At 46.9% G+C, this 18,471-nt stretch overlaps 1 pseudogene; it reads left to right on the forward strand.

The window, feature by feature from the left end:
- Positions 1 to 801: 801 nt before the first annotated feature.
- On the forward strand, positions 802 to 18,440 carry LOC131827871 (myomegalin-like; annotated as a pseudogene).
- Positions 18,441 to 18,471: the final 31 nt, after the last annotated feature.

Here is an 18,471-nt window from a genome sequence, read left to right on the forward strand (position 1 = left end):
GCTGTTTGGGGAATTGGGAAAGTCAGAGACACACCTTCTGCTCTCATGTTCATGTCATTAACCACACAGGAGAAGTTTATATCCATGAACTTCTACCTTATACCTCCTCTCTGAGGCTGGAGGAAGGGCTTTATGCCTCGTTAAAGAATATTCCATCAAGTATCCATAAGAATAATGATATCAGGCTAGAGTGAAGTATTCCCTAACACACTTAGGAGAAAGTCACACTCGTTCCCGATACTTCAGTTATTTTTCTAAACCATGTGGAACTCCCTCACTCTCACCGGTTACACTGGTCACCATACACTTACATTTAAAACTCCCTCAAACTTTGGGGTGCCTGGGTGGCTCAGCTGGTTAAGTGTCTGCCTTCAGCTCAGGTCATGATCTCAAGGTCCTGGGATCAAGTCCCTCATTGAGGGCTTCCCTGCTCAGTGGAAAGTCTGCTTCTCCCTCTCCCTGTACCCCCGCCCCACCTGCTCATGCACTGTGTGTGTGTGTGTGTCCTTGTGTGTGTGTGTGTCAAATAAATAAATGGTTTTGAAACTCCCTCACATGTAACTGTGTGTAGGAGGTAGCCCCTGGGGCATGCTTCATGCAGTCTGTCCTGGGTTTGACAGCCCGTTTCCTCTCTAAGCAAAGTCGCTGTGTTCCTGAGTGCCCATGTGAGGAATGCAGTTGGTGGAAGGGTGGGGATGTTTAGGGATCCTGCTAAGGAGCCACTGGCCATGCCCCACTTCCACCTGGGCCCCCCTGGTGACCAGGATTCCTCATCTTCCACCTCTCCCCCATCCTCATGGGATGGCTGCAGGGGATGACCTGCTGGAGGAACATCTCAGAGAGATCCGGAACCTGAGCCAGCACCTGGAGGAGTCCATATGCATCAACGACCGGCTTCGGGAGCTGCTTGAACACCGGCTCAGCTGTGCAGCCTGTGGGAGTGGTAGGAGAGGCCCAGAGCCGCCCACGCTATCACGACTGGGAAGCCTCTGGAGGCTGGGCTTCACACTTTCCAAAGCATGTGATGGGCTTTCCTCTACTTGCTCCTTCCAAACAGTCCAGCAAGGCAGGTGGGGCAGGTGCTCTTATCCTCACTTAGAGCTAAGAAAGAACTTTCCTCCTGGCAGCGCTAACGAGGTGTGTCTGCAGGACATCTGACTTCCCAGCCCATCGTTAGTCTGCTCGTATATGTGCCTGCTGACCTCTCTGCCTTGTCATGGGATTGGCAAGTGGTGGAGCCTGCTCAGTGGGTGCTCTCCCGCAGCCACTCGCCAAGGCGGCTGTTCTCCCAACAATCTCCTCTCGGGCTGGGGTCCCTTGGAGGCCATTCCTTCTACATGCCCTTGTCCTGCCCCCAGCACCAAGAGGACTCCTGGGACAAGAGCCTCTGGCACAGCTGCAGCTAGGGCACATGGTGGGGCCTGCACAGAAACCAGACATTTGGCTTACCAGGCTTGGGGTCCAGGCCTTGGGGACCCAGGCACTCCTGCTGGGATGGGACAGTATTTCTGGAGGGACAGAATGGGTAGTTTCTGGAAATCATCTGTTACCCTAATGTGTAATGTGTCTGCTTACAATTTGTGGGACAGGATCTACCTCCATTTTCTACAGCCCCAGCCTGGAACCCACAGCTCAGCTCTACAACGAGAACAGAGTCCTTAAGGAAGAAAACCAGAGCCTTCAGACTCAGCTGAGTTATGTTTCTAGAGGTGGGTGGTAAAAGCCACACACTTCACTCCTTCCTGGTCCCTTTCCTCCTGGCCACACCAAACACCTTTTGAAGCCAAGAGAAGAAGGTGTAGATAACAGCTAACCAGATCCACCAATCCAAAGTCCCATGCGGTTCTCAGTCTAGAAGGGGCTACTTCCTGAGAGGTCCCAACCATGGGCCCTCATGCTCTGAGGTTCTAGGGACAAAGATAGCCCTAGCAAACCCACCACCTCTGTGCAACCAATCTGATACTCAGATACTCAGTCATTAGTTATGAACTGGATACCAGTTAGGGGTCTGTTCTCCCCATCCAGACTTTACTGCAGCCTCATGTGTCTCTCCTGGTACTGAGCTGCCATCCCTGTCTCCTCACTGCTTCCCCTCACTCACCCACACTGGGATCCTCTCTGCTTAGTAATCCTCAGGACTCTCTGCCTGGAAGCACCAGCCAGATGTCCTCCAGAGCGTTTCCAACACTATTCAATGGGCATCCAAGGGAGGGAGGACATCATTTCCTCTGTGACCTGGGGGCAGCTGACCTTAGTGTCAATTGACTTGATCAAATCAGTATATGGTCAATAAAAATTATATTTACCTGCAAATATTTATTGAATAGCCATGAAAGACTAATACTTTCCTAAAGGATTAAGCCCAGAATGAAAGAATGTTGTGGAACGGGAAGAGACAAGTGATGTTTCTCAATCTGCCTCTTTGGAGCAGGAAGATGTGAGGGGAAAGGTCACTGATGGGGAAGTTACGAGACGTCACAGAGAAGAGAGAAGACACAACTGCTAAACCACCATTGCATGCCGGGACAGGCTAGCACAGACCTCAGTGGGGAGAAGTCACTAAGATGTGGACAAGCATGGTGGGCCATGCCCAGGGACCTCCCCCTGGTAGACTGACAGCTCTTGCAGTCTGGTTCTCAGAGCCCCTGTCCTTAGTCTCTGGGAAATCATGCAGGTAATTCCACAAGCCCAGAAAAGGACAGATGTCCCCATTTTCAAATTGATGAATATAATACATTCTAAAAACTGTAGGCAAGAAGTCTTGATGTTGCTCTTTGGCAAAATTAAAGAAGGGATTATCACACAGAGGGTGTGTGAACTTAGAAAATAGTGACCATTAGAAACCACAGTGTTTGGGGCACCTGGTGGCTCGGTGGGTTAAGACCTCTGCCTTAGGCTTAGGTCATGATCCCCTGCTCTCTGCTCAGCGGGAAGTCTACTTCCCCCTTATTCTCTGCCTGCCTCTCTGCCTCCTTGTGATCTCTGTCTGTCAAATAAATAAATAGAATCTTTGGGAAAAAGAAAAGAAAAGAAAGAAAGAGAAATAAAGAGAGAAAGAAAGAAAGGAAGAAAGAAAGAAAGAAAGAAAGAAAGAAAACACAGCTTTTGGGGCACCTGGGTGGCTCAGTTGATTAAACACCTGCCTTTGGCTCAGATCATGATGCCTGGGTCCTGGGATTGGATCCCCTGCTCAGCAGGGAAAGGAGTCTGTTTCTGTCTCTCCCTCTGCTTCCTCCCTTCTGCTCCTGCTCTGTCTCTCTCTCTCTCACATAAATAAATAAATTCTCTAAGAAAAGGGAGGAAGGAAGGAAGGAAGGAAGGAAAGAAGGAAAAAAAGAAACCACAGTGTTTTCTCTAATAAAAGGGTAGACCTTATGAAAGCAGATGATCAAGGGCATTGCAAAGATGGAGACTCCACATTCCCCAGGGCATGTGGATGTAGTGAGCTGACACCCTCTGCTTTTCTGAGCAGCTGCGGCATCAGCTTGCTTTCCCGTTGCCTTAGTTCTGCACATCAGGATGGAGGAGCTTTGGTTGGGCTCCTTGTCCAGCCAGCCTCTGCCCCCACAGTGTAAGCTGTCCTGTATTCTGCTCCTCAGAGTGCTTCCAGGAGACATGGAATGCCTGAGGGAGGCCCTGCTGTCCTCGCGATCCTGACTTCAAGAGCTGGAGATGGAGCTGTCGTGCCAAAAGGGGGAATGGCAGCAGCTTCTGGAAGACTTGGAGAAGCAACAGGAGATCTTGCATTTCCAGGAGGAACGCCTATCCCTCTAGGAAAAAGACTCCAGGTAAGGGGAAGCCCAATAAGAAGGAAGGGGGCCCTGTTTTTAGATTTAATGGGGGTATTGACAAGACAGGTATTGGAGCCTTTGGGGGCCCTCAGTTTCCCCTCTGCTATTCCTGATTTATGGATGAATTCGAGCAGAAGGAAGGACTTCTCTGAGAATGCCTTTTCACTCCAAAGTTGGGAGAGTAAAACCCTATTTTGGAAGGTTCAGCATATCAGGGGTGCCTGCGTGGCTCAGTCAGTTAAGTGTCTGGCTGTTGATTTTGGCTCAGGTCATGATCTCGGGGTCATGAGAATGAACCCTGTGCTGGGTCTGGCGCTCAACTTGGAGTCTGCTTGGGGTTCTTTCCCTCCTCTTCTGCTCTTCCTACCGCTTGCAGGCAAGTGATCTCTGTCTCTCTCAGATCAATCTTTTTTTTAAAAAAAGGGGCGGTCAGCATATCAGATCCTGGAGGAAAAAAAAATGTTTTCATCCTCCCCATTAGTTTAAGGATGTTGGTCTCACTGAAATGTAGGAGGCATCCCCACCAGCCCTCATGCACATCCCCGACACAAGCCCTATGACTGCCTATCACCAGGAATAGAGCACCATCGGGGCAGGAAGAATACGGAGCTTGCATTCCTGCTCCCAACTAACGTAGCTAATGGCATGACATCAAGCAAAGTTACTTCATGTCTCATAGTCTCTGTTTCCACATCTGTAAAGTAAAAGTAATGGTCTTTTACTGGTTGACATCTAAGGCTAAAGCCCCGTGATGTGAAGGTTGGCTGACAGCAGGTAGCCTGGAGGGGCCGAGGGGCACCAGACACTCAGCAGGCCCTTGCCTCCCCCATGCAGGCTGCAGCACACGCTTGCCCTCCTGCAGCAGCAGTGTGAGGAGAAACAGCAGCTCTTCCAGTCCCTCCAGTCAGAGCTACAGATTGACGAGGCACTTTATGGCAATTTCAAGAAAGAGCTGAAAGGTATGCGTTCTCACTCTCCCCTCCCCGGTGAGCTCCTTGCTCTTGCTTAGGATTCTGGTGCCCTTACCTTGGGAGTTGTACAGCTCTGGAAAACTACAGAGTTCTGCCTCAGCCAGGTCTGGGGCTCCCAGTAAGAACAAAGTGTTTCTCTCATGTCCAAAGCCCAGAGGTTGGTGACATGTGCAAGATCCAGCCGAGACATCCTTAAAAGTAGTCGGACAAGAGTCCAACTCTGCCTGTCTAGGTGGCCAGAGAAAAGTTGAGCAAAGTATAGGTTATACAGTGATTAAAAAATTTCAAAGAACTGTCCTGATGGCACCATAATGTGAGAAGCTCTTGAATATTGTGACTAATACATATTGCCCCCATGCAGCCAGTACAGTGGGCACTCTGCTTCTACCCTGACTCATTCCCCAGGGAGAAAGTTAAAAGATGCACATTTACAGAAATACCTCTGTTAGGATCTAAATTCCAAGCCTGGATTTAAATTTTAAACTGTTTTATGAGGACTTTTTGCCACCTGCTAAAATACTGATCTAATGTTGGAGAATCTTCTTCTATTTCCCCATTGTCCTTCAAATGGGGGAGGGTATTGTAAACATCAAGTTAATAACTCAAACCAGGCTGAAACAGAGTACTGATGTCAATATGATGAAATTTAGAAAAGATTGGGGTGCCTGGGTGGCTCAGGGGGTGAAGCCTCTGCCTTCATCTTAAGTCATGATATCAGGGTCCTGGCATCAAGCCCACATCAGGTTCTCTGCTCGGCAGAGAGCCTGCTCCCGCCTCTCTCTCTGACTGCCTCTCTACCTGCTTGTGATCTCTGTCAAATAAATCAATAAAATATTTAAAAAATAAAAGAAATTTAGAAAATATAAAAAAGAAACCCTGACCTTGATTAAATATATCAGTGATAGAGGTACAGAATCAGGAGGCCTGGCTCTCTAGCCGTTCATGGACTTAAGAATAGGGAGTTACTTAGAAACCGGCTGAGACAAGGAACTTGTAGGCAAAGGTTGCTACAAAAACCAATTCAACCTGAGACCACAGTAGGGTGAGAGACCTTGTCAGAAATATTATTAGATTGTGGGACACCATCTTGTAAAAGGGACTTTGGCAAACCAGGGAGCAAAGGGAAGACAGGAGCCACCATGCCGGGTGACCAGAAATCTTGAACTGTCAGAGAAACTAAACAATTTTCGGCCTGGACAAGATCACAAGGAGATGAGAACTGGTTTTAAATATTTGAAGAACTATCAGGTGAAAAAGAGCTGTTGTGTTTGGCATCCCTTTAGAGGTCTGATCAAGGGTCATCAAAGGGTAAAGGGCAGTAGAATTTGGACTTAGATCATTCTTATGCCTTCCTGACCACTAGAGATTTTGAGTGATGGAATTGCTGGTTTGTGAAGGAATAAGCCTCCCATCCAAGCCCCTTTAAATAGAAGGGGATGACTTGTCAATAATCCCATAGAAATAGCTCTTGCTTTGGATGGGATGTCTAAGCCTTTCAATTCTATTTTTTTTTTTATTATCTGTTTTAAAATTCCTTAAGCAATACAGAATTTTCAATATTCAGCCAAATTTGAATTTTCATAAAACCTGATTGGATTTCCTAACTTGCTGATGAGAAGGTAAACCAGAACTTGAAGAAGTATCAGGGGCACCGCAGGCTGAGAGAATAACTTCTGTGCACTCCTGGTAGCATCAGGTCCAGACTTCCCCGTGGGAGAGCTTTGTATCAGGGAGTGTGAGAAGTCTGGCCAGTTGAGAAGGCTGCTGTTATACAGAGGAGCTATGAAGTACCATGGAAGTTTACATTCTACAGAGTGGGCCATGGAAAATGAGTACGTTTTTTCCAAACAAAACATATACTTGATGGCAACAGAACTCTCAGACTAGTGGGACACACTGGTGTCAGAAGACACTCAAATCAGGGAAACCCACTGAATGGGTGTAGTTATAGGGTATTTACATGAGGAGAGTCTGATCTAAGGTGCCGTTGGGAAGATAAAGAGGAATGGATAGAAGAAAAAATTTTTAGAAAGAAGTAAATCTTTGTGAGAATTTAGATATAGGGGAAGAAAGACAGGAAGGAGCTTCATGGAGCTTTGGGGTTGGTAGATACTAACCATAGACTGCAGGTGCCCCGTGAGGACTTCTCAGGGGGAGTTGCCTCCTACCTCATGACCTCCGGCCTCCTTATAAGATGCTATAGCAGTATTTGGATACTATGGTGCTTATAAAAACATAATGCAAATGAGTAAAAATGGAAAATATGGGATGTTTCCAGAATATTTCTCATAGTAAACTCTAATCCTTTATAACTTGTAGTAACGACTTAGAGAAGCCTTTCTCTACTAACTTCTTGGGAGCATTTTTTTCGTTTGTAAATTCAGTATGTTTTTTTTTTTTTTTCCTTTCAATTTTGTTTTTATATGACAGAGGAAAAAAAATCCATTCATCCTGACTTCATCCTACGTCATACCTCTCCTTTCTTATAGTTGTTTTAGGAGTCATTTCAAAGCTCCTACCTCTGAAGCCCCATACTTTCTTATCCTTAATTCTGTAATCTCATGAGAACCATGAATTCTTGTGATAGCTCTTTCATATACTCATTTGGTCACAAAACCTGTCTGAACTGACCAAAATGGTATTCACAGACTTGACTTAACCCCACTCAGTGGTAATGTACACTCAGCTTGTCACAGAAATTTGAATGTATTTGCCTAAAGGCCTGTGGCCCAGAGGCAACCTGGTGTATGGGCTACATGAGAGATGGCGTACAGATCCTATGGCCTTCCTAAACACCAAAACAAATTCTACTTTTTGAAATGTATTTGGCTTCAAGCTTTCAGATAAGATATGTGGTTTTGTAGAATATTTATTAGCTGTTTTCATACCTAGTACAAAGAAACAGACTGTGGTAGCAAATAGAGATTTAAAAACAAAACAAAACAAAACAAAAAACAGTCTCTTCAATAAATGGTGCTGGGAAAACTGGACAGCTATATGTAGAAGAATGAAACTCGACCATTCTCTTACACTGTACACAAAGATAAACTCAAAATGAATAAAAGACCTCAATGTGAGACAGGAATCCATCAGAATCCTAGAGGAGAATATAGGCAGTAATCTCTTTGATATCAGCCACAGCAACTTCTTTCAAGATATGTCTCCAAAGGCTAAGCAAACAAAAGCGAAAATAAACTTTTGGGACTTCATCAAAATCAAAAGCTTCTGCACAGCAAAGGAAACAGTCAAGAAAACAAAGAGGCAACCCATGGAATGGGAGAAGATATTTGCAAATGACAGTACAGACAAAAGGTTGATATCCAAGATCTATAAAGAACTCCTCCAACTCAACACACACAAAACAGACAATCATATCAAAAAATGGGCAGAAGATATGGACAGACACTTCTTCCATGAAGACATACAAATGGCTATCAGACACATGAAAAAATGTTCTTCATCACTAGCTCTCAGGGAGATTCAAATTAAAACCACATTGAGATATCACCTTAACACCAGTTAGAATGGCCAAAATTAACAAGCCAGGAAACAACATGTGTTGGAGGGGATGTGGAGAAAGGGGAACCCTCTTACACTGCTGGTGGGAATGCAAGTTGGTGCAGCCTCTTTGGAGAACAATGTGGAGATTCCTCAAGAAATTAAAACTAGAACTTCCCTATGACCCTGCTATTGCACTACTTGGTATTTACTCCAAAGATACAGATGTAGTGAAAACAAGGGCCATCTGTACCCCAATGTTTATAGCAGCAATGGCCACGGTCGCCAAACTGTGGAAAGAACCAAGATGCTTTTCAATGGACGAAGAGATAAGGAAGATGTGGAACATATACACTATGGAGTATTATGCCTCCATCAGAAAGGGTGAATACCCAACTTTTGTAGCAACAAAAATCTCTTCCAGGACTGGATAATATTATGCTGAGTGAAATAAGTCAAGCAGAGAGAGTCAATTATCATATGGTTTCACTTATTTGTAGAACATAACAAATAGCATGGAGGTCAAGGGGAGATGGAGAGGAGAAGGGATTTGAGGGAAATTGGAAGGGGAGGTGAACCATGAGAGACTATGGACTCTGAGAAACAATCTGAGGGGTCTGAAGGGGCAGGGGGTGGGAGGTTGGGGGAACCAGGTGGTGGGTATTGGAGAGGGCACATATTGCATGGAGCACTGGGTGTGGTGCAAAAACAATGAATACTGTTACACTGAAAATAAATAAAAATAATTTTTTAAAAAAGTGAAAGTTATGCAAAGCCTTATTCTATGCCAAGTATTAGAAGTTAGACTAACCAGCCAGGGGAACAAGGCTCAGGCAAAGTGAAAATTATGTAAAGCTTTATTCTATGCCAAGCATTAGATGTCAAACTGACTGGCCATGGCCGCCTCCAAAGAGAGAAACTCCCTTTGGTCTTACAGGCTAGTTTTTATAGGGCACAACTGCAGACCTCTAAGTATGTGGCTTTGGCTGATTGGATGTCTCCTACCTGTGTGTTTTAGTAATGGTTACCTGGAACCAATACTAGTAACTGCTGAGGCATTTATTAAACAACAAAATGGCCTTGTTTTAAGGTATGTGCTTTAGCAACGGTTACCCGGAACTGGTATAAGTAACTGCTGAGGCATTTATTAAATAACAAAATGGCTACCAAGGCAACATGGAATCACTATGGCTAAGTAGGCCCAGGCAGGCCCTACGGGTTTAACAGGTTTTAATGTGGAATCAGCCCCAACAGAGGCAGCTGCATCCCAAATGCGTTGCCTGGGGCCCTGAGAGGACAGTGGGGTCCAGAGCAGAAAGGAATGCCCTGGAGGAGTGTTCTGACAAATGCCTGGAAAAGCTTGGATCTGAGCCACCAGACCCCTTCTCTCTCTATTCTTTCAGCTGCCACCTGGGATGCCTGTCTCCAGGTCCCTTTGAGCAGTGAGCTCAGCCACCTGGTAGCAGAGATCTGAGCTTTGCGAGGGCAGCTGGAGCAAAGCATCCAGGTGAACAGCTGTCTGAGATTGCAGCTGGAGCACCAGTTGGATGGCAGTGGGAGCAAAACTGGCCTCAGCCTCTCCTCGCCCACCAGGAGGACCCTGGAAACAAGCAACCACTCTTCCAAGGTAGGAAGCAGGGGGACCAGGAAGCCCGTGAGCAATGGGGCAGTGGCCAGGATGTCTGTGTTGGAAGGGATCTTCCCTCTTCCATACTCCTTAAGGTCCAGGTGAAATCAGAGGCATTTCAATCTCCAACCTTGGGTGAGAGGGTAGGATTTAGGGTCCCAGCTGGTTCGGGCCCCAGATTCTGAGTTTGCAGGTACAGGTTGCTTGCTTGCCTTGGGCAAGGTGTTTGAAGTCCCCAGGTACTGAAGCCTTACTTTCCTCATTTTCAAGGTGAGGACAATAATCATATGTATCTTATGGACAATCACATGCATGTTATATGGTAATATGGTAATTAAACCTTAAGTGCAATAATTTACAAGTGCCTGACATGGTAAGCATTGCTCAACAGTTAATAGCTTGTATTTGTGGATTGCTTTAAAATTTACCATGAGTTTTCAAACAATTTTCCAAACTGTTTCATCTGAGGTAAGGGAGGTTTTGCCTTTGTATTTCAACGTGGGAAAACTTTGGGATTGAGACATTAACCAGCTAAGACCCGACCCAGGATTCGAACTGGATGTTTTTATTTCCAGCTGCTGGCCTTCCTCCTCACGGCCTTCCTCCTCACCAGCCTCTGTCTTGGTATCCTTTGCCTTCCAGTTTCCCATTCCCTGATTGGAGGGGAGCTCAGCTGAGTGGAAACCATTCCCGTCCCGTAGGCAATGCTGGTTGTGGAAAGCAAGGGGATGATAGCTCCCTTTATTCCCAGTGGCTGTCATCTCCTCCCCTCCCCTCCGCATCTGCCCTTCCAGATACTGCCTTGCCTGCTCTCTCCCTCTCTTCTCAATGTCCTTCATCCAGCCCCCTTCGCCTAGCTTCAGTCTGAATGTTAGTACTGTCCCCACTCCATCTTGACACACTCATTTCAACTTATTCTTTTCTTTTTTTAATTAGCCATCTCCTCTCACCCCCAGGACACTATTTTCAATTTTATTTCAGTAGGAGCCATTTCTGCTCAGGATTCTCTAAAGATGAGCTTTCAGACATGTTCCTGCCTGCTCTTCCTGGGGCATGTTAATCCTTAGCTTTTCCCCCCAGTCCTTTTGGATTTTCACTAATTAGGCACTGACTTGTCAAATGAAGTCACATTCCCAATATCCTGTGTTGTGGCCATTAGATGAGAAAGTGTCACGTGAACTGTGTCCCATAGTAACTGCTCAGCCACAGTAGGGTGGATGGCTGGCTCTCCCTGGGGAGCCATGATGGTTGTAGTGTTCAGTTATAACTCCCTGCTCTGCCCTCGTGGCCAGCTTTCCTCCATCACTGCGTCCCCACAACCCCAGCCAGGACTCAGCCCCAGTGACTCCAACACTGTGACTGCTCCTTACCCACCACAATGGCCTGAGCTGGAGAGCTGGTTCTAGGCCACCTCCTGAGCAGGACTTCCTGCCTTCTCTGATATTTTCCAATTCTTCCACTGTAGAATTGCTGCCTGGTCTCCAGGAGGGTGTCTCTAACCTGCCATGCCTTCTGTCTCTACCCTTCTCATCCTGCTACATTTTTCCCATCACTAACTCATCAGAATGGTGATTGGAATGCTAATTTAATTGCCCACTTTGATTCAGTATTTTTGACACATATACTACACATATTTGACGTGGAAATATTAGGGTTCCGAGCTCAAGAAAGAATTCTTGAGACATATTCTGTGCAAAAAGCTCTTTTTATGATAGCACAGGGACAGGACCAGTGGGCAGAAAGAGTGGCACTGGGGTTGTGAGGAGCCATTGATTATATAGTTTGGAACTGGGGGAGCTACAGGCAAAGGGAAGTTTCTGAAAGGAATTTAATATGCTAAAGAAGACTCATGACATCCTGGAGGCCTGACTTTTGTCAAGCTAAGACTGTTTTTCCCTCTAGTAGGTCATTAAGTTTAAGACAGTTGGGGTTCCTGTAATGTCTTATTCTGCCTGCCTTAAGGGTTTGTCAATGGACTACAGGTTATAAGGAAATTTAACTTTATGTACATTTCCTTTTGCCTTTGTTCTCCACATCATAGGTTTAGTCACAGGCAGTGTATTAAAAATTGCGCGCGCACACACACACACACACACACAAAATTGCATACATAATTATATTATATAAAATATAATTATATAAAATGTGGGCTAGAAAAATGCACCTAATAATCTTTCAAACCAGAAGTTGCTTCTCATGGAGCTCGCTTCCATTAAAGGGACATGTTCTTGTTCCAAACTAAGGGATTTGTTTGCTGTTCCTTACCGTCGTGGTTGGGGTATAATGAGGACAATCCATGCTACCTTAGGTCTCTGATGGTGATGACTAGGCTGTGCGTGGGTTTATTTAGTGTGGTTCCAGGGTTCCTGAAAATTGTTGTTGTCTTTACAACCTAGACTCCATTGCTTCCTCTCCAGTCCGAGATGTTGGCATGAACTCTCCAGTGTTTACATTCCCTAGCCTTTCTTATGCTGCTCCTGGCTCAGCACCACCATTTTCAAGAGGACAAATGGTAAATATGGCAACGGAAGGATTCAGGGATTGATGATGGAGAATTACCAATACAAGTAGCCTTTGGTTACTGATGGGCACATTACCTGAATGTAGAGATTTTTCTTCTTGGGTCCCAAAGTCTTTAGCCCTACTCATTGCACCTTCTGTGGCCCTCTGTTTTGCCATTATTCTTCCTCCTCTGTGGTTTTCCTATTGCTCTGTTGTGCTTCACTGCATGGTGATCTCTCTGTCCTTGAAAGTGCTCGCTGTGTCCAGCTTAATTTCTCTGTCTGTGTCTTCTTTTTAAAAATGGGTTTATTTTTTATTTATTTTATTTTATTATTTTATTTTTTCAGTGCTCCAAGATTCATTGTTTATGCACCACACCCAGTGCTCCATGAAATATGTGCTTTCCTTAATACCCACCACTAGGCTCTCCCAACCCCTCACCTCCCTCCCTTCCAGAACCCTTAGTTTGTCTGTGTCTTCTTAACTGGAAATTTAAAATTTTTTATTAAAATAATATTTGTCCTGGATATTTCATTTGTCAGTAAGGATAAAATTTTGCCTCCTGGCAATTTGATCATTATGAGATGATGTAAGAAAGATCATAAAACCATAGAATCTGGACTGGAAGAGATTATGCTGAGTGAGATAAGTCAAGCAGAGAGAGTCAATTATCATATGGTTTCACTTATTTGTGGAACATAACAAATAGCATGGAGGACAAGGGGAGATGGAGAGGAGAAGGGAGTTGAGGGAAATTGGAAGGGGATGTGAACCATGAGAGACTATGGACTCTGAAAAACAATCTGAGGGTTTTGAAATGGCGGGGGATGGGAGGTTGGGGGAACCAGGTGGTGGGTATTATAGAGGGCACGGATGGCATGGAGCACTGGGTGTGGGTTAAAAACAATGAAGACTGTTATGCTTAAAAGAAATAAAAAATTAAAAACAAACAAACAAACAAACAAAAAAACCCATAGAACCCAGAAATCTATGGACTTCACACCTGGCTTGTACTTTTCCCAGAGTGCCTTTCCTATTCCTGGCCTCTTTACTCCTTGATGTCTATTTTAGAATGAAGTGGACTGAGGATATGCTCATCACTGCAGATTCTATGTTGTTCTGGTCTTGTTTTTCAGAGCTGGATTTGGATGCTTCTCCAGTGATGAAGAATCCTCCCAAGCTGGAGGGCGAAGTTACTGATGGCTCCTTTGCCAATAAGCATGGCCACCATGTCATTGGCCACATTGATGACTACAGCACCTAAGACATCAGATAGGGGAGGGCAAACTGCTGGTCAAAAAGATAGCAGATCTTGTGAGATCAGCCTGCACCTTCCCTGGCCTTGAAACTCAGGGCACAGAGGTAATCACACTGTAGGTCTTAAGTGCTCCTTTTCCTTGTGTACTTTTTCTTTCTGATCTTAGCTCCTTCTCCCGCTACTTATCTCCCATAACTGAGTCTACATCTTCTGCTTAACACTCAGCTGGACTTTTCTTCTCCATCTCCTGTTTTCACTATACACTCTGCCCTGACTGATGTTTCCTCTAAGAAACACAGAAGAGTCAGAAGAGAATTGTCATCCTCATCTGTAGGGGATTTGCTGAGTATTGGCTTATGTGTCGTGCTCTACTGAGCACCCTTTGCTCACTTATTATCTGGTCCAGTCACCCTGGCACATGATCATCCATCGGCAGAGTAAAAGCACTTAATCAGGTGGCTGGAAATTCAGGATTTGCATCTGCATGGGCCACATGTCGTGGAAGGGGCGAAGCCTGGCAGCCATGGGATTTCTCTGGGCAGACTGAGCAGGGCAGGGAAGCTGGCAGTGCACCTTCTCAGAGCGCTACCCTGTTCAGAGACCAGGTACCAGCTGCTGTGCTGTTTGAGGCACTGGAGGTGCATGGATGTGCAGGGACAGCCCTGTCTTCAAGAGCCTCCACCCCAGAGAGAAGGCCATATATCCAAGTAAATAAGGACAACAGGGGGTCTGGGCTCAGTTTCAAGCCATCCTCTGAGTTGGGAGGATGCAAACACAGAAGGGGTTCTTGGGCCAGGCAAGGAAAGTCACAGCCTCCTGGAGGAACCACTGGTGAGATACACAGCTTCTCTGGGTGGTGGAGGATAGCATCCCAGGTGAAGGGAATGGCATCATAGTCCTTGGAGCTACAAATGGTTCAGCCCAGTTGAAGCAGAAGGTATGATTTAGAGATATGCATGGGGGTGCCAAAGCAAAAATCAGGGGCCTTAGACCTGAGATCATGGAGCAGGACTAAGAGCTTACAGAGAGTATGAGAGAAGTCAGAATCTAGTGATTCTTACAAATTGGAGGTCACTGTTGAAGTGGAGATCCAGGGCTTCCAGGTTTAAAAACGGTTTCACATGTTCAAACAGGCCCATGCCTGTGCCTCACTCATGAGGGAAAACTGAGCCCTGTGTTGGGAGAGCTGGAGCAGGGGGAAGAGAATGATCTCTCAGTCTGGTGCCCAGGGCAATCTTCCCCTTCTCCCAGGTGCCTGGCAGCAAAGGCATCCATGAACTTGGGAGCACTTCCCAGGCCCTGCAGCACATGCTGGACGAGTCGGCCTCCCTCCTCGCCATGTTCTGATGAGTGGCCCTGCCCAGCTCCCCCAGCCCTGCCCTTTCTGACAGCACAGTGAGTGGCAGCCTCCTTCATTGCTTCTGCCCCAAATGCCATTCTGCCCCCTCAGTTTCCAAGTCCTAAAGGTCAGGAGCTGGACAGTTGAGTTGGGACGGGGGACCTTAGGGGAGCGTCCCCGGGGGAAGACCTGTTATCCGTGGTGGCGGTTGGCAAGGCAGGTCCTATGACATCCCTTCTTCTCCCACCGTGTTTGGGTTTTTTCACTTTCTGAACATAGCTGAGCCGCAAAATGTAGGGACCTATGAAAATGTCGACACCTCCTTTTCCTGTGCCATCCCCACAGAATGTCACCATGAGATGAGCAGCTTCCTGGAGCCACCCACTGCATCCCACACACAGCCTTCCTCCACATCTCTGGGCCAGGCCTGGAAGAGTCAGCCTCCCCACAACCAGGTGCTCTCAGATATGAGGCCTGGACTCTGGTTGCGGGGAGTGTGGACAGGAAATTATCTCCATATCCCCCCTCCAGCCCTGCCTAGGAGCATGAGGGCAGATTAAAGCACTAACACCTTATGGGCCCCAACTATGCTGGTTCTGAGGCAGAGGGTGTTCTGCCATCTTGAAGTTGTTCCAAAGATTTACAGAATCACACAGTCTCCCCAGGCAAAACACACCCAGCTAGTGAGTCTTATCCATGAGTCCCCGGTACTAGAACCAATGTCAGCACTGAATGTGTGCTCTTGGTCCACCGCTGGGAGTCCTGGCACTGCCCGGGGATCAGGGCCTCTACAGCCACAGGAGTGGAGGCCCGTGTCCATGTGCGTGGGGGCTCCCGAGGTCTCAGTATGCTGACCTAATGGCCTTGGTCTAAGCTGGCCTTAGCTGGAGCCTTCTAGTGTCTCTCTTGGAGGGACTCCAGTCCAGAAATCATTGAGAGGATTGTAGAATCCTGCTTCTGATTTTCAAGAGCCACAAAGCATCGGGTGCTTGAGGCCTTCTGACCTGTGACAGAGAGACTGTTTCTCTTCCCCAGGGACATTCCCTGCAAAGGGAACTTCTGGAACTGAGAACCAGACTGTCCAAACAGGAGAGTGTCCTGCAGAACACAGAGCGTCTGAAGCCCACCAACCAACAGAAGGAGAGCATGCAGCAGTTCATCTTTAATCAGTGTGGGTGCCCCTGAGGCAGGGGATGAGGAGGAAAGTAGGGGTGAGAGGACTTCCAGGCTCCCCACTTGTGCTGCTGATGGACCCTAACCAGACAGACTGGGTGGGGTGGGGAGGAGGGCTGCAGACCAGTGTGATGTCCCCAAAACTCCTGTGCCATGAGTAACTGGGGATGCAGAGGGAGGGGTACATGGGGGCAGCAAGAGACCCTGATGTGAGCTGCCAGAAAGACACCCTTTGGAACACACTAGGCAAGTATGGCCACAGATGGTCACTTCTACCTATTGGGCTGTTTTGTTGTTTTAGTAACCAGGACACATGATGTTTTGAAGAAGGCAAGGACTAGTTTGGAGGTAAGGACACCACTGCACCTGCCAGAGCCACAGAACCCAGCCCAAATCCATCCCAACCTGTCTCCAGAGTCTACAGATGATCCCCGACTCACTCTGATCTTACAGGAGATTTCCAGTACATACCTAGGACTCAGGTACGCACTAAATGTCCTTCTAGCTTCGCTCCCCATCACCTCTCCCACCCCAGTCCCTTCCCTGCCATCTCATCTCCCTGTGACATCGTGACCCTCTTCTCTCCTCACCACACTTCTTCCCTCCTTTAGGCCAAGTCAGGAGTCCGAGGAAAACAAGTGAGTTGATTCCCAAGACAAGAGGATATGGGGAGTATGCCTCTGAATTAGCTTCTAGGAAAGGGGCTCTGGGGCCAGCTCTAGTGTTTCCTGTAGCCCTTTTCACTTCATAAAAAAATAAACTGGAGATGCGATCAAATCGGTTGATTCTGTTCCACACTCTATTGGCAGAGAATAGCCATTCAATCTTGATTTTTCTTTTTCCAAAGAAAACCATTGGGTCTTCTTGACCTAAAAGAGAATTTGAAAATTAATAAAAGTGAAACTTGAAGGGAAACATTTTATGTATATGGCAGGTATTTTGTACATTTACTTGAAATACTAACCTGATCCCTAGCAAGTAAGCTGAAGTGTACCAAATGGCTTGTAAATCAGAAACTAAACCTTTAGGGGAACCTGGGTGGCTCAGGCAGTTGAGCATCTGACTTGATCTTGGCTCAGGTCTTGATCTCAGGGTTGAGGCTTCAAGCCCTGTGTTGGGCTCCACGCTAGCCATGGAGAGTCCTTAAAAAGGAATAGGGAAAGAAGCTAAACACTTCACTGGACGTTAAAGTTCTGCCATAAGTAATTGGACCTTTTCCTCGGAATGTCCCTTATGTAGCCTGAGAGAATATTAATCCCATGGTGTGAAAATGGGTTGGGCCATGACTTCACCTTCCCCTCCAAACTTTTTTCTTTTTCTAATTCCCTTTTTTCCTACTCTAATGATTCCTTTCTTTCCTGAGACTCTTTAGAAGAACACATACAAGATGGCCTTTGTAAAGTCTTATTCCTGTCCCAGCAAAGGTAACCCAACAGCCCCACACACCCACTGGCTTCCTCATGTTTGGAAGTTTCCTCTGCACTTTGCAGAGACCAATGGAAAGGTCGTGAGGCCTGTATTCCAATCCCAGGCTTGTCACTAACTGGCTCTGTGGCCTTGGCCCATCCATCTGTAAGAGGTGGCAGTAGGGGCTGTTGGAGCTCCCTGCTGATGGGGCCCCTCCCTCTCCTCATTAAGTACATGGGACATGAACTGAACAGGGGGCTTCCCTGCATTACATCCTCTCCTTCCCACAACAGGCTGTTTCTTCATGGGCGTGTTTCATACTAAGTGCTTCAGTTCCTGGGAGGTCACAGAAGCCATCTTTTTGTTCCAAGTGAACTAGGGAGTGGATTGGCCAGTGAAGAGGGAGTGTGCAATCTGAGCACCTCATGTGCAGTGGCTCTGAGCACGGTTGTCTCCTGCCCAAGGTGATGGGAAACTTCCCTTTCACCTGGTGCCATGAGGGGCTCCTCAAGTCCACACCCCCTCCCCTGGGCTTATCCTTCTGACAGGCTCTTGCTGAGCTCCTGGCTCAGCACCCCCTCCTAGTGATCACTGCAGTTCAGGGAGCCACCAGCAGAACCTGATACTAGGTTCTCACCTTATCATATTTCTGTCTCCAGGTGAAGTCCCTAAGGGCACTGCCATGCACCCCGGTCTTGTGACCCTTGCCTTCCAGGAGCCCCTGAAGAAAAGGAACAACTGGAGGTCCTTCAAACAGCAGGAAGACTGGGCCTTCCCCACTTTGGTGCAGATTCTCAATCTGCTGAGGAGACTTGGAGCCCAGTCCTCCACACCTGCCAGAGGGTCCCATCCACTTCCCGGTGGAGGAGGATGAAGGGCAGCCAGCCTCTCCTGTGGCTGAGGAA

This window comes from Mustela lutreola, chromosome 3, assembly GCF_030435805.1.
Source record: "Mustela lutreola isolate mMusLut2 chromosome 3, mMusLut2.pri, whole genome shotgun sequence".
NCBI lineage: Eukaryota > Metazoa > Chordata > Mammalia > Carnivora > Mustelidae > Mustela > Mustela lutreola.